Raw genomic sequence first — 12596 nt, 5'->3', positions numbered from 1 at the left:
AATATTTGAATGCGAAAAGGTGTTCTCCTTTTGCCCACCACACAAACAAAGTATCTGAAGAGAACTCGCAAGATCTGCTTTGCACAACATGATTATCATCCAAATCTGTTTTGATCATGTCAACTACACAAAGACTAAACATCGAACTTTTGCTGTATGCATAAACAATGTTTTAAATTCAGCAGACGATTTATGTAACCGGTTTTGATACACTGTAAATAAACTCTTCCTGCTATTGTCACTCAGACATAAGCCAAAAACCCGCCCGGGTCCTCTGAAACAACACTCACTCGTACACACATCCTCACACACAAGCCCCCTCCCTCTGCAGCTCTGAACACGGACCGGAGCTGACAGAGCGGAGCAACTGTGGAAAGAAAAAAGGAGAATTTGAGGGAGTGATTTAGTGCGAGGAGGTTAGTTTACCTCTCACAAGAGGAAGTGAAGAAGATAGAAAGTTCAGAGTCAGTTGTGTGAAGTCTGTTTATCCTCCTCTGCCGGAGCTGGAGGGCTTCAGCACCACTCCCCTGTCAAAAGAGGATCTATCACTAAAACTTCTCTCCCTGCTGCTTCTCATTGACTGGACTGCTGGAGGAACCCTTTCTGGATGTTACTGGTACGACATATCTTTCTTCTTAAATCCACTGACCTCATGTTTCTCTGTTAAATGCCCTCATTAGCAGCAACTGAAGAAGCATTGCTGTGCTGACAGAAAAACAATTTTTGTTTGCGTTGCCTCCTCTGCACGAGGATTGGGAGGAAATTGGAAACAGACCCTCCCTCACTCAGAAGTGAACTCAACAGTGTGCAGTGAGAGAGTTTGGTGCAGGCAGGTTTATGTGTCGAGATCACCGACCGCTTGCGGCAGACTATGCGTGATGGCCAGTCAATCTTTGTTTGCACACATTGTTTGATGCAGACCAATGTGAAGGATGTTGGAGACTTTCCTCCAGAAGAGTTTCAAAGAAGTGATTGGAGTCTGCATATTATCACCTGCATTCATCTCTGGAGCAGATCTACATGACAGAAAAGCTCAACAAAACACAAATACAAACCAACAGTTTAGGGCAAAGTAAGTCTACAGTGTACTGCAAGGATGAAAGTAAGCATGTGGTTGTAACCTACCTGGAGATAAAAACTACAAAGCTACAGCTATCCTCGGCAGATACAGTAAATCATGAGATGGTGTGAATGTTAGTTTGGGAAGGTCGTGGGTCAGCGGGTTAAGAGACAAGCAGTCAGCTGGAAGTGGCCCCAGGGGACATAACTCTTCTCTTACCGACTCCCACAGTATCTCAGCGCGAGGTTGGTGTGGATGCAGGGCACAGCAGGACGTCAACTGAAACATCGGCGCAAAAGCGTGTGCCACCCGCAGTTCTAAGAATGTTCACAACCTGACCTGTTTTCAGAAAAATACAGGACTTTGTTTCTCCGTAACTGAGAAGTCTGGTGATCTTTAAAAGCGTATTCCACTTCTTTCATTTCAAGACTTTATCGTGCTTGTTTTTCAAAGCAGCAGAGAAGAGATAAATAATGGCAACACCTCAAAGCTAAAAAAAGCTCCAATATGTCACCTATAAAATATAAACCATTGTATTTTGGAGGAAACTGCACATCAGTCCGTCAAGTGCTGCTCATGGGGCACTGGAAAAGGTGCCCCTTCAGCATTGGCACCAATCACAGCTGTGCAATGGTCACATGGGACCAGAAACCCATCCGATCTGCATCCTAGACCCTGCTGCCAGAGGGGCCCATTTCTGCTGATAATTCATGTTCCGGTGGCCCAAACCATGTCAGCCAACATCTGAACATCTGAAAGTCTCTGACTGAAGAGGGTCTGGCATTAATCATGTGTAAGATTGGACTTCATTCACCACTTTTATCTAGTTCTTGTCTTCGAGGAAGTACATGGAAGGGTTAAAGACATGTGGATCGGGTAATTTGTGTCTTATATTTTGAAAAAAAAATCACTATATAAATAACTACCATATTTTCCAGACTATAGAGCGCACCGGAATATTAGCCGCACCCACGAAGGAAAATAGATCATACATATTTTCGTACATAAGCCGCACCAGTCCATAAGCTGCGTGTGCACTGGTGCTGCAGAAAATGAGTGAGGATCACTTCTAGTTATCATCTAGTTCATAGAGACCGACTCGTGAAACAATCTCAGCAATGTTCTGAACTTGAATCATGAACTCCTCACATCTTATTTACATTTAAAGTAAGTTTCCACCCTCCAGTAGATGGTCTCTTGGCAGAGCTGTGGGCACGCGGGTGGAAACAGCATAATTTGAGCACTCTAAAGGTAAATAAACCGCCCGTGATGTCATCGGTTTGATGTGAGGAGGTCAATATTTTTGCCAGCATGACGCTCTTTAGACTGTAAAAATGGGGGATGCTCCGGGAGACAGGGAGAACACTCAGCTGAAGCAGCTGTCATCAACCTCTTTTATGAAAGTTCCCAAAGAATGCTGCATCTGACCACCGATCATTCACCGATCACGCCGAGATCAGCCTTTCATAATCGGTGGCCGATCGATTGGAGCAGCCCTAGTAACAATCCATATATAAGCCATTTATCATCAATCATTTTATAAGCCACAGGGTTCAGACCGTGGCTTATAGTCCGGAAAATACGGTAAACTAAACTCAACCAAACTGTATGAAGCTTTGGATGTCTCATTACTAATACTAATACATTTGCCAAAAGCCCTTTCTAACTGAAACCTTTATTGAATCATAACTAAGACAGCCTTTTTCATAGGTTTACCATTTTTTTATGAAGGGCATTCAGACTCCTTTTGATTTCTTTGAATGATTTTCTTTTTGGTATCCACTCACCACGAGTCCTTGGTGAGTCAAGCCATAGGCACTTTAAATGCATTCAGCTCTTGTATTCAAATTACTAAAGCACCTCTGAGTTATGGTTTGTGTCATATTACAGAGTTTAATGAATAAAACTCTCCTTCAGAAGTTTATCGAAAATGTTCCAAATGTGCTCTTCTGAGGACCAACTCTGAAGTGTGTTCACCTTTTTCCACAAATGTGAGTGTGAAGGCGTAGTGAAGCTGAAATTTCCAGCATCATCAGTTTCCAGAGAAAGCAGCACAGCGATGGTTCATTCTTCTCCCTGTGTGGGTTCAATATGTTCGGCTGTTGATGGAAAGGTTGTTGAGGCTAGACCACCGCTGCATGCAGATTTGGGGCTTTTTTTAGTTCAAAGCTGCCACGTTTTGTGAGAAAGCGGCGCCGGAACTAAACAGTCTTTAGATATGATCTGTCTCTGTTTTTCTGATTTCAATCATATTTTAAGAAAGGATCAGCTCATCTTGTGCATTTATTTAATCTGTTTATTAATGTTAATTTGTCTTTTTCAAGACTTGCATGGTCTTTTTTGGTTCTAATATTGCGCTTGACACTAGTTGAGTCCCTGCATCAATATTCCTAGACTTATTTTTTGCCTTAATCTGCTCTATATTTTACTGCTTCCAAAGCTTTATTCCTCAATCCAAATGTAAATATAAAGGGTCTCAAACTCAGCTGGGAGGATATACATTTCGTCCAGTAGAGCTCAGGGAATATAGCTACATACTAAGATGTCAAGTTTAAAATTGGATTGGAACACTTGAAGCACATCATGGAATCATGTCAGTGAAGAGCTAAATGCTTTATAATAGAAGGTGAAAGAAATAGATTGCATTGTGTGTTGACTCCCAAGTGTGTAAACTGAATTGAGCGGTGGGGAAAAAAAAGTTTGGTCCTTCTCAGGTTACCGGGAAATCTGTCCAAATGACAGCTACACATTCCACAGTCAAGTACTGTGGCATTTTGTCTTGGTCCCTTCCGATGTTATGGTTATAACTTCTGCTTAAATTGCATGCAACAATCTCCGATTGGTGGGAAGATGAGTTGCTCACAGTGTCCTTGTGTGTGCTGTTGAATCACCCACGTGCTACTTTTGCTCCTGACATTGGCCACTGCGCGACTATTTTACAGCAACTTCTTCCACCCCTGAGGGCATTCTTCTGCATTCCTCCTGGCTCCCTGTGACTCCAGGAAAAGTCCTCAGAACTTCACCCTGGAGCTGACACGTGTCTTCATTTACACTTTCCGCTGCTTGTGTCTTGTGTCCAGTATCCATGAGCAAGCTCTGACTGAAGAATCTAGAAGAGGTTCCTTAGCTGGAGTGGCAACGATCACCCCATCTGGTGCTGGACAGTACAGGACCTCTTGCTGTCATTGGTCTTAGACTGTGTTTTCCATCCAAGGAAACTGAAGTGGGCTCCTGTCTCCTTGAGAGACTTTGCCCTATGTTAGTGTACTGTTACTGTATCTGCTGCTGTGTTGGCATCACCTGGCCTTGAGTACGGTTACATGCTGAGCATAGCCGCTAGTTCTTCAGATTTTCCGGTTCCAATGAGCGTAAAGGAAGAGCAGTACATAGCGATCATGCTAACAAACAAGTACTTCAACTTAAGTGAAGCCAGAGTCAGAATCAGTCAGAATAAAACAAAACATTCCGGAGACTCTGTGGTCTTTGTATCCCAAGAATGATTTACGTGGAGTGGAGGACTAAATGGAGGTTATATCGTCTCCATAAACCAACAAATCATGTCTCCTAACCTTCTTGTGAGAACAGATGATCAAAACAGCCTTTACGAATGTGCACACCTGCAGATCATCGTCGTCGCAAGTTTCAGAACAGCTGACATCGGACATCAGGTTTGTAATGTGTTCACTGCAGACATCGGCCGAGAGACAGAGGAACACACATACTGCATCAGGTTACAGGCATGACTTCCAGAATGTTTAGAAGGTTGTTGAGGAGTTTTATTGACTTCCGCTGTGTCGCTGAAGCACCCAGTCCAGTCATAGTCCAGCTCCTCGGCTACACGCCAGCTTAGTTCAGATATGAACCTCATTATCCAGGTGGTGTAGTCCGACTGAGAGACAGTCCAATTCCTCTCCAGTCTGATCAGACTTAGCTGTGTAGACACATTTCAAAAGTCCAAACTTGGTTTTCTGAGCCACCATGTAAACATGCTCAATGCTGACCACACCCTTCTGGCACGAGTATGGAGGCAAATAAGCAAAATTTCTCATCTTCCATTCATCCATCCATCCATCGTCGCCTGCTTATCCATTGCCGGGTCGCGATGGTAGCAGCTTCAGGAGGTCACGCCAAACGCCCTTCTCCCAAGCGACATCCACCAGCTCCAACTGGGGGATCCCGAGACGCTCCCAGGCCAGTGTAGAGATGTTATCTCTCCACCTGGTCCTGGGTCGACTCCTCGGTCTCCTCCCAGCTGGACGTGTCTGGAACACCTCCAAAGGGAGGCATCCAGAGGGCATCCTGATGAGATGCTCCTCTCAATGTGGAGAAGCAGCGGTTCTACTCCGAGCCTCTCCCGAGTGACAGAATTTCTCACCCTATCTCTAAGGGAGACGCCTGCCACGCTTCGGAGAAAACCCATTTCAGCCGCTTGTATCCGGGACCTTGCTCTCTCGGTCATGACCCAAAGCTCATGACCGTAGGTGAGGGTCGGGCCGAAGATTGATCGGTATATAGAGCTTTGCCTTCTGGCTCAGCTCTCTCTTATGGACAACAGTGCGGCAAAGGGATTGCAATACCGCCCCTGCTGCCCCAATTCGCTGAGCAATCTCCAAATCCCTAATCCCCTCACATGAGAACAACACCCCGAGATACTTCTCCACTTGTCGCAAGATCTCAGTCCCAACCTGGAGAGAGCAATTCATCCGTTTCCGGTTGAGAACCATGGTCTCGGACTTAAAGGTGCTGATCCTCATCCCAGCCGCTTCACACTCAAACGCAAACCGATCCACGCGATGATGAAGCCATCAGAACCAAATCATCTACAAAGAGTAGAGACTGGATCTTCAGGCCACCAAACCGCAAACCCTCCTCACCAGAGCTGCGCCTCGAAATCCTGTCCATGTAGACCAAGAACAGGTTTGGGGACAAAGCACAACCCTGACGGAGACCAGCCCTCACTGGGAATACAAATTTCTCATCTTATACTCACTTATTTATCAGATACCACCTTCTCTAAAAGCTCCTATTCTAACACAGTGTCTTTTACAGGTGAAGAAGTAGGAAACTCTGCTCTTAATATAAAACCCGACCTAGTTCCTGTTACAGATTTGGACGTATGATTTAATTTCCGAGCTCTGTTTGCCAGCGAAGGTTAAAAGGTTAGCGGCTATAGGATGAAATTCCGTTCGTAGGCATCTGGAATGATTCAGGCGATGGTGGACCTCATGACTTCGGAATAGACTGTTAAGTCCTGCCAAGAATGATGGAGTAAGGAGATTCTGTTGTTGAAAATAGACTTCCGTGTTGTTGATACTAATTTATTTAACTCAGGTCATAATTTTCCAATAAGCTGAACAACAGCAAACCTCACTGAGCCCTGGTCACATGAAATAAATAGGGTGGCTCATTAGTCATGTTTGGCAAGCCCTCGTGTGAACAGGGAGATGCTGTGTGGGCCTGTGCTGCGCTGGAATACAAAGTTCATGTGCCCAAGATGCTGTTTATTAAACACAGCTCTTGACTTGAGATGGCATAAATTGTGATATGGTCTGTAGCAGTTGCATGCCAGGCAGTCTTTTTGTCTGCCTTTTGAAGAGACATGAGCAAATATATTAACTCTGTAGACCAGGCCTGGTCAACCCGTGACTCCAGAGCAGCATGCGCCTCGATCCCAAGTTTCATGCGGCTCTTCACCAAATGCGCCACCGAACTGGCAGCCATTTTGGTCAAGTTGCTACTGAGATGATTGTTTATACAGGAAATAAGATGAAAAAGTAAGAGCGAAATGTAAAACTTTTTGAAACAGTTCTACAGCGAATATCTTAACTGCTTTATTGCCACTGAATGCAGGCCAGAACCTCCCGTCACTGGAACAGCTTCTTCCCCTCGGCTGTCAGACTGTTCAATTTGTGAACAGCTTTTGTTGTTTATTTTATTTTATTTTATTTTATTTTGGTCTTCCCACAACAGCCAATAATCAACATGATCCAAAAATTCTCCACGATAATCAATATCCTAAATCGCCCAGCCCTATTATTTAGCAAATGTTTTTTTTTAGAATTCAAAATATACTTACATCATCAGTTAACCAGCGCTTAGTCCTGTTGAAGGTAGTGGAGAGTCCATCGCAGGGCACACACACCTTTCACACACTCACACACACACACACACACACCCACACACACACCTGGGGGTAATTTTTGGAATTTTTGCAAATTCCACCCAGAAAGGTCCAGATTTTCAAATTCAAAATATTAACTTTATATAATTGTGTTATTTAGTTAATTTTACTTTTTTAATAAACCGAATTATGGTATGAATCGCTATATGTAACTTTCTCAAATCGTAAAATTGAACCAGAAAAAAAAGGTAATTGACATTTAAAATGTGGATTTATTTAAAAAAAACCAAAAAAAAAACAAACAAAAAAACAATAGTCTGATGGCACAAATTTACTTCCATAGATTTTTCACACGTGTGTGACAGAAAGGTAAATAATCTGTATTACGTCTGCACTGGCACGCATGCAAATTCACAAGCGTAGCGCGTGCACGGAGAGGCTTGGCCGCGCGCGCACCATGACGTCACTGCCAGGCAGCGAGCGGCGGCTTCTCTTGTGAATGAGATCGAAACTGTGAAGCTCAGAGCTGCTGACAGCTGCATGTGTGTTGACGGGCGGCTGCGGTACGAAGTCACATACCTCCCAACTGCGGAGCCTTTCGCCTATATTGTCAACACAAGACTCGCGCGACAGTCGGGATAGTGTTTGAACCCGTCTATTGTTGTTTCTGTCAACTGTTGATGCCGCTTTTGAACTTCACCTCCACAAGGTAAGCGGTGTTTACTAGCACAATTAGCGTGTTAGCATGCAAACTACACACAAGTGCTTCTGGTTTTTAAGGATAGTATTGTGAAAGGTTGAATGCTGATATAAAGGATTGATAGTGCTTTTGTTAAATGGCTGATTCGAGCGTGTGGTTTTTCAATTCATTCGCTCTGGTTTGCAAACACACTACGTTTCTAAAGTAACAACTAAAGTGTGCATGCGATTCTTATTTAATTATTCTCTTTAAACATGTGTTTAAAGTATTCATCTCATTTGTAACTTGGTGACTTTGAATATGCCTGGTCACCGCCTTGTCAATCAAATCCTGGACAGCCTGTATTCAGCAATGAAAGTAGTACTGTTACTATTAATATCACAGCATGGAAGTGGATGTTAGATGAGTTTTTTTTTAGGGGCTGCCATCCGGGTGTGATTCGAATGAGAGCCTCAGTTTGTGTCAAATTGCGTTGTGGTTTATAATGTTGAATTTAAAAAAAATCTGATTTATATTTGTGTATAGTTGCTGAAGTTCATATGTGACTTTAACTGAAACTTATGTGACTTTTTTCCCCCCATTATTGTAGTCTTTTCTTTCTCTTTTACTTTTCTGCCCTGTCTGACAGACAATGTGAAATGTAGCATTCCCCACATTTCTCTGAAGACACGCACTCACACAGCAACGTATGTGGGTGTCTCACCATGATTAATGCTCTCATGTTTCTCTCTTGGACAGTATGAGGTCACTGCCTTGTTGATGTTGCAGGGGTTTGGTTACATTAGTTTTATGTTTGCCGTGACGGAGGAATTTGCATCATAATCTACACTTGACTAATTCTTGTATGACAACTTGCGGAAAATCCACGCTTAGTATACTGACACCTCTCAAAAAACCAAGTGAAAATCGACCTGGTGTGTTCCACTTCTGCTGCAGTGTGTAATTTGTCAGTGTGCATGTACTAAGGCATAACGTAGAACAACAACAAGCCTTTGACTCCATACTAGTGGTGTCATCTTACAAAAATATTAGCACGTTCCACTGCAGGTTGTGGCTGCCTCAGGTGTTTCCTTTGTTGTGAAACTCAGATAGTTTTTTTGTGTTTGATGGTCGTGTGAGACTCAGCAACTTGCTCGCTCTTCTTTGAGACTGTCCTCAACATTAGTTTTGCCAATCCTACTTCCTTTGCTGTTGTTTAGATTATGTTTAAATAACCAATTGAGTGCATTGTTCTGTGAACATTAGTTACAATTCTAAATGGTTGATACCGTTTTTTGTTTTTTTGTTTTTTACCATCAATTGTAAAAAAAAATATGATCTTCATACTTTATCACACTTAATGATTCAGTTTTTCATTAAGTTACAACTTTTCAGTGCACAAGACCCAGAAGAAAAACAGATATTGATACAAAAGGGATGTGGTTTAAAAAGGGAATTAGGGTGAATTTGAAGTAGCTGTTGGGAAAAATGAAAATATTTTTAAAATGGGTTGAAATGATATGATTATTCTTTATTCTGCTCCCTTTTTAATCGATGATGTGATCTTCGTGTAGTGTATTTGTGATGGACTAGACAGAATACCATGCTCAACACAGTCATCATGGAGAAACCACAAACCCCCAAATACTGTAACTGTTATAAGTGTTTCGCTGTTCATGATGGATATGAGGATCCTGTCAGAATTTTCAGACATCCCACCCTTAACCTCAGAAATGATTTCCAATTATTAGTGCAGGCAGTGAACAAGCGTCCGTGTTGTTGCATGGCAGTTGTGAATTTGAATATTGAGTCTTTCCCAGGACAGCTAACCTTTAAATGTCCCCAGTGTTCTCAGCATAGTAGCCACAGCGGGGCACTGACAATAGGTGCAGTGTTCTGGATCAGCCAGAGACCTAGATCACATTTCCTTTTCCTGATTTAAGATCAACTCATCTGGCTGCTGGTGCACTCCTCTTCAACAACTATCTCCAGTAAATAGTTTAATCTGCTGGTTTGTATGTGTGTACGACAGTTTCAGTTTATTTACATTACAGTGCTCACAAACTTTGTGATGCATGTTAAAATCATAACAGAGATAAGCTCTGTTTATGTCTGATCTCTTCGTTGAGATTCGTACGTGCTAATGTTATGGATAATCCACACTTTCGTTTTTTTGTAAATTAAATCTAAACCTAGCATCTGAAGTCAGCTGTTCTGCAGATGAAGCAGTGCCAGCCTCTTTCTTACATGTCACACCCCTGGGCAAGAGTCACGTCTCATGCTGATCTCATGACTGTGCTGGAGCCAGAAACATTGTCCATCCATTTTACTCCGCTTAACTGAGGTTGAGTTGCAGGGGCCTTTCGAAAGACGCCCAGCCTGCTGCAAACCCTTATCGAGGGGCATCCCGACACATTCAAAGGCCAACAGAGTGACATTGTCTCACCTGTGACTTGGGTCTGCTGCAGAGCCTCTTCTCAGTTGGAATGCGTAGTTAGCTTTCAGTTTGTATCTTCTTCTTTTGATCTCTACCTGAAGTTGAGCTCGCATTTCATTTTTCCCTCACTCAAGAACAAGCACAAAATATACTCCTCCACCTGGTGAAGGATATTGCCTGTGGCATGAGCAAAACTTGCCAATTGTGTGGTCTGACACATTTGTTGTTAAGTGAGCGAAACATCACATACACTACCCACAAACGCTGAAGCTGACTGTCACTTTTTCCTCGTAGTGTTATTACCATCTTTTCACTGTCATTATTGAGACACAAAACTAGTCTCTCCTTATTTACACCGCATCATTAAAACCTCTCCTCACTGTAATGCAAGTGTTCGTATTGTTAAACAGCTTAACATCACAACGTACGGAAATTAGTTTTTAAATAATTTAAAATCCTTGTTCCTGTCAGTCACAGCTCATGCTGCATATGTACAAACAAGTGGTGTCATACTATTAATGGCAGGAAACACAAATACACAAAGCTAGTGTCCCCGCTCCCAATAACAAGTGTACACAAACAGGTGGCGCTAAAAATAAGCCCAACTTGAACTTGCAAATAGAGGAGGTTATTCAATAGAAACAAATGCAATCTATTTATACGCTAAAACCAGCAAACGGTTACACAACTGTCACACACACGGTTCCTACTTGTGCAAACACAAAGACCTGCTGTGTACACTCAAAGGAAACAACTGCAAACTATTATTATCTGTGTGTGTTGACAGTGAACGCACAAAAGGGTGCTCACATTGGAAGATTCATACTCCAGCTGTTCACAAGCAGAAGGTCTGAATGTCCGCAGCAGCTGTGGATTCCACTAAATCTGGAGGGATGAGCTTAATTTATTGGCTCAATGAACAATTGACGGGAGGCTGCTAAAGGTGGACTGTGCCATGTGTCCTGTTATATGTTCTGAAGTCAGAGATAAGGAGGCAAACGCATCACAAGGCTGTTCACCTGCGTGGCCCGTACCTTCTTCTTCATATCTGGTTTCTCCACGTGACTCTTTCAGTGTCCTCTGCCTTGTGGTCCCGCATATTTTTTTCTTTATTGTTGATGTTTGAAAGCAGAAACATTTTTTATTGCTTCATTTAAAGAAAACCTTTCACTTCATCTCACAATGTGTACGTATGATCCAGAAACTGAAGTCATTATTATGGATTGATACTTCAAAGTCAAATATGTCACTGTGGTGTTGACAGTAACTGTTGCCAGACTGTTAGTACGGATGCACCTGTCTCCCTCAACATGGAGAAAACATCTTATGACAAAAAATAAAAGGCTTCTTCTGTTTGCCTTTATGAGGATGTTTTTGGCCTGTCTAACTTTAGAAAAGGGAAGCGTCTCACTTTCATTTGTACAGTGCCAGCAAAAGTTTTTCAAACATGAATTAAGGAAATGATATAGTTTGCATCAGCCTGAGGCCGATTGATACAGAGAGGGTCAGAAGGTTACTTTGTTTAAAAAGCATTTTTGGAGGTTGGCCAGGCTCTGTCTTTCTTTACTCTTAACTGGTCACTCAGAATAACATTTAGATGTTGATAGATGAATAAATTGCTTTCTTTTAATGCCTTTTTTGATCCTATATTCTGGTACTTCAATCTCTCTTTAGATTGTTTGCTGACTTCCGGGCAAATATGTTTTATGTTACGATTAAAAACAGATTACAGAATTAGTTTCCCCCCTATCAGACTTGCATTATAATGAGCAATGAAAGATGTGTGTGTGTGTGTCTGTGCACGATTGTGTGTGGTCACAGAAAGAGGATGATGGTTTTTCTCTGAATATGCTTTTACGAAAATACAGAAGTAAGCCTGGGGCTATTTTAAGCCACCGAGCATCTAACGATCGACTGCGGAAGTATCACTTTTTTTTTTTTTCATCTAGATCCGGTTTCTGTGATTGTTGTCAAACTACGGACATAACAAATGCCATCTGATGGAATTTGTAATGAACATCATTTTTCTAATCTAAGAGTTTTTGTAGTCATACCTGCACCTGCCACCGCCTAAATACAGATACAAATCTATGCTGCATTATTGCCAGAATCTGGAGTCAATAAAAGGTGGCAACACATTTGTGAAAGCGTAACAAATATGAATGTTGAATTGTCAAAGCAAAAGGTATCTCATTCTAACAAAAGGAGGTGAGTTTCCTCTTGACTGTTCCTGGACCGGTTGGATTCCAGTGACAAAGATTTGTGATCAAATGAGTTACAGCTTGTCATTTTTTTCTGC

The 12596-nt window shown here is 42.3% G+C and overlaps 1 protein-coding gene across 2 annotated transcripts in view; it reads left to right on the top strand.

Moving 5' to 3' along the window:
* Nucleotides 1-372: 372 nt before the first annotated feature.
* Nucleotides 373-12596, top strand: part of LOC128761170 (histone deacetylase 7-like) — a 39356-nt gene continuing 27132 nt past the window's right edge. Inside the window, exon 1 of one of the 2 annotated variants that reach the window (XM_053869196.1) lies at nucleotides 373-616. The gene's annotated coding sequence lies outside the window, so the exon portion shown is untranslated. Of the gene's footprint in view, nucleotides 617-7731; nucleotides 7891-12596 lie in introns of those variants that run through there. The other variant, XM_053869195.1, reaches the window with a different exon arrangement.

Source organism: Synchiropus splendidus, chromosome 6 (assembly GCF_027744825.2).
Source record: "Synchiropus splendidus isolate RoL2022-P1 chromosome 6, RoL_Sspl_1.0, whole genome shotgun sequence".
Taxonomy (NCBI): Eukaryota; Metazoa; Chordata; class Actinopteri; order Syngnathiformes; family Callionymidae; genus Synchiropus; species Synchiropus splendidus.
Note: the sequence above shows the minus strand (reverse complement) of the source record. Positions and strands in the feature narration are given on the sequence as shown.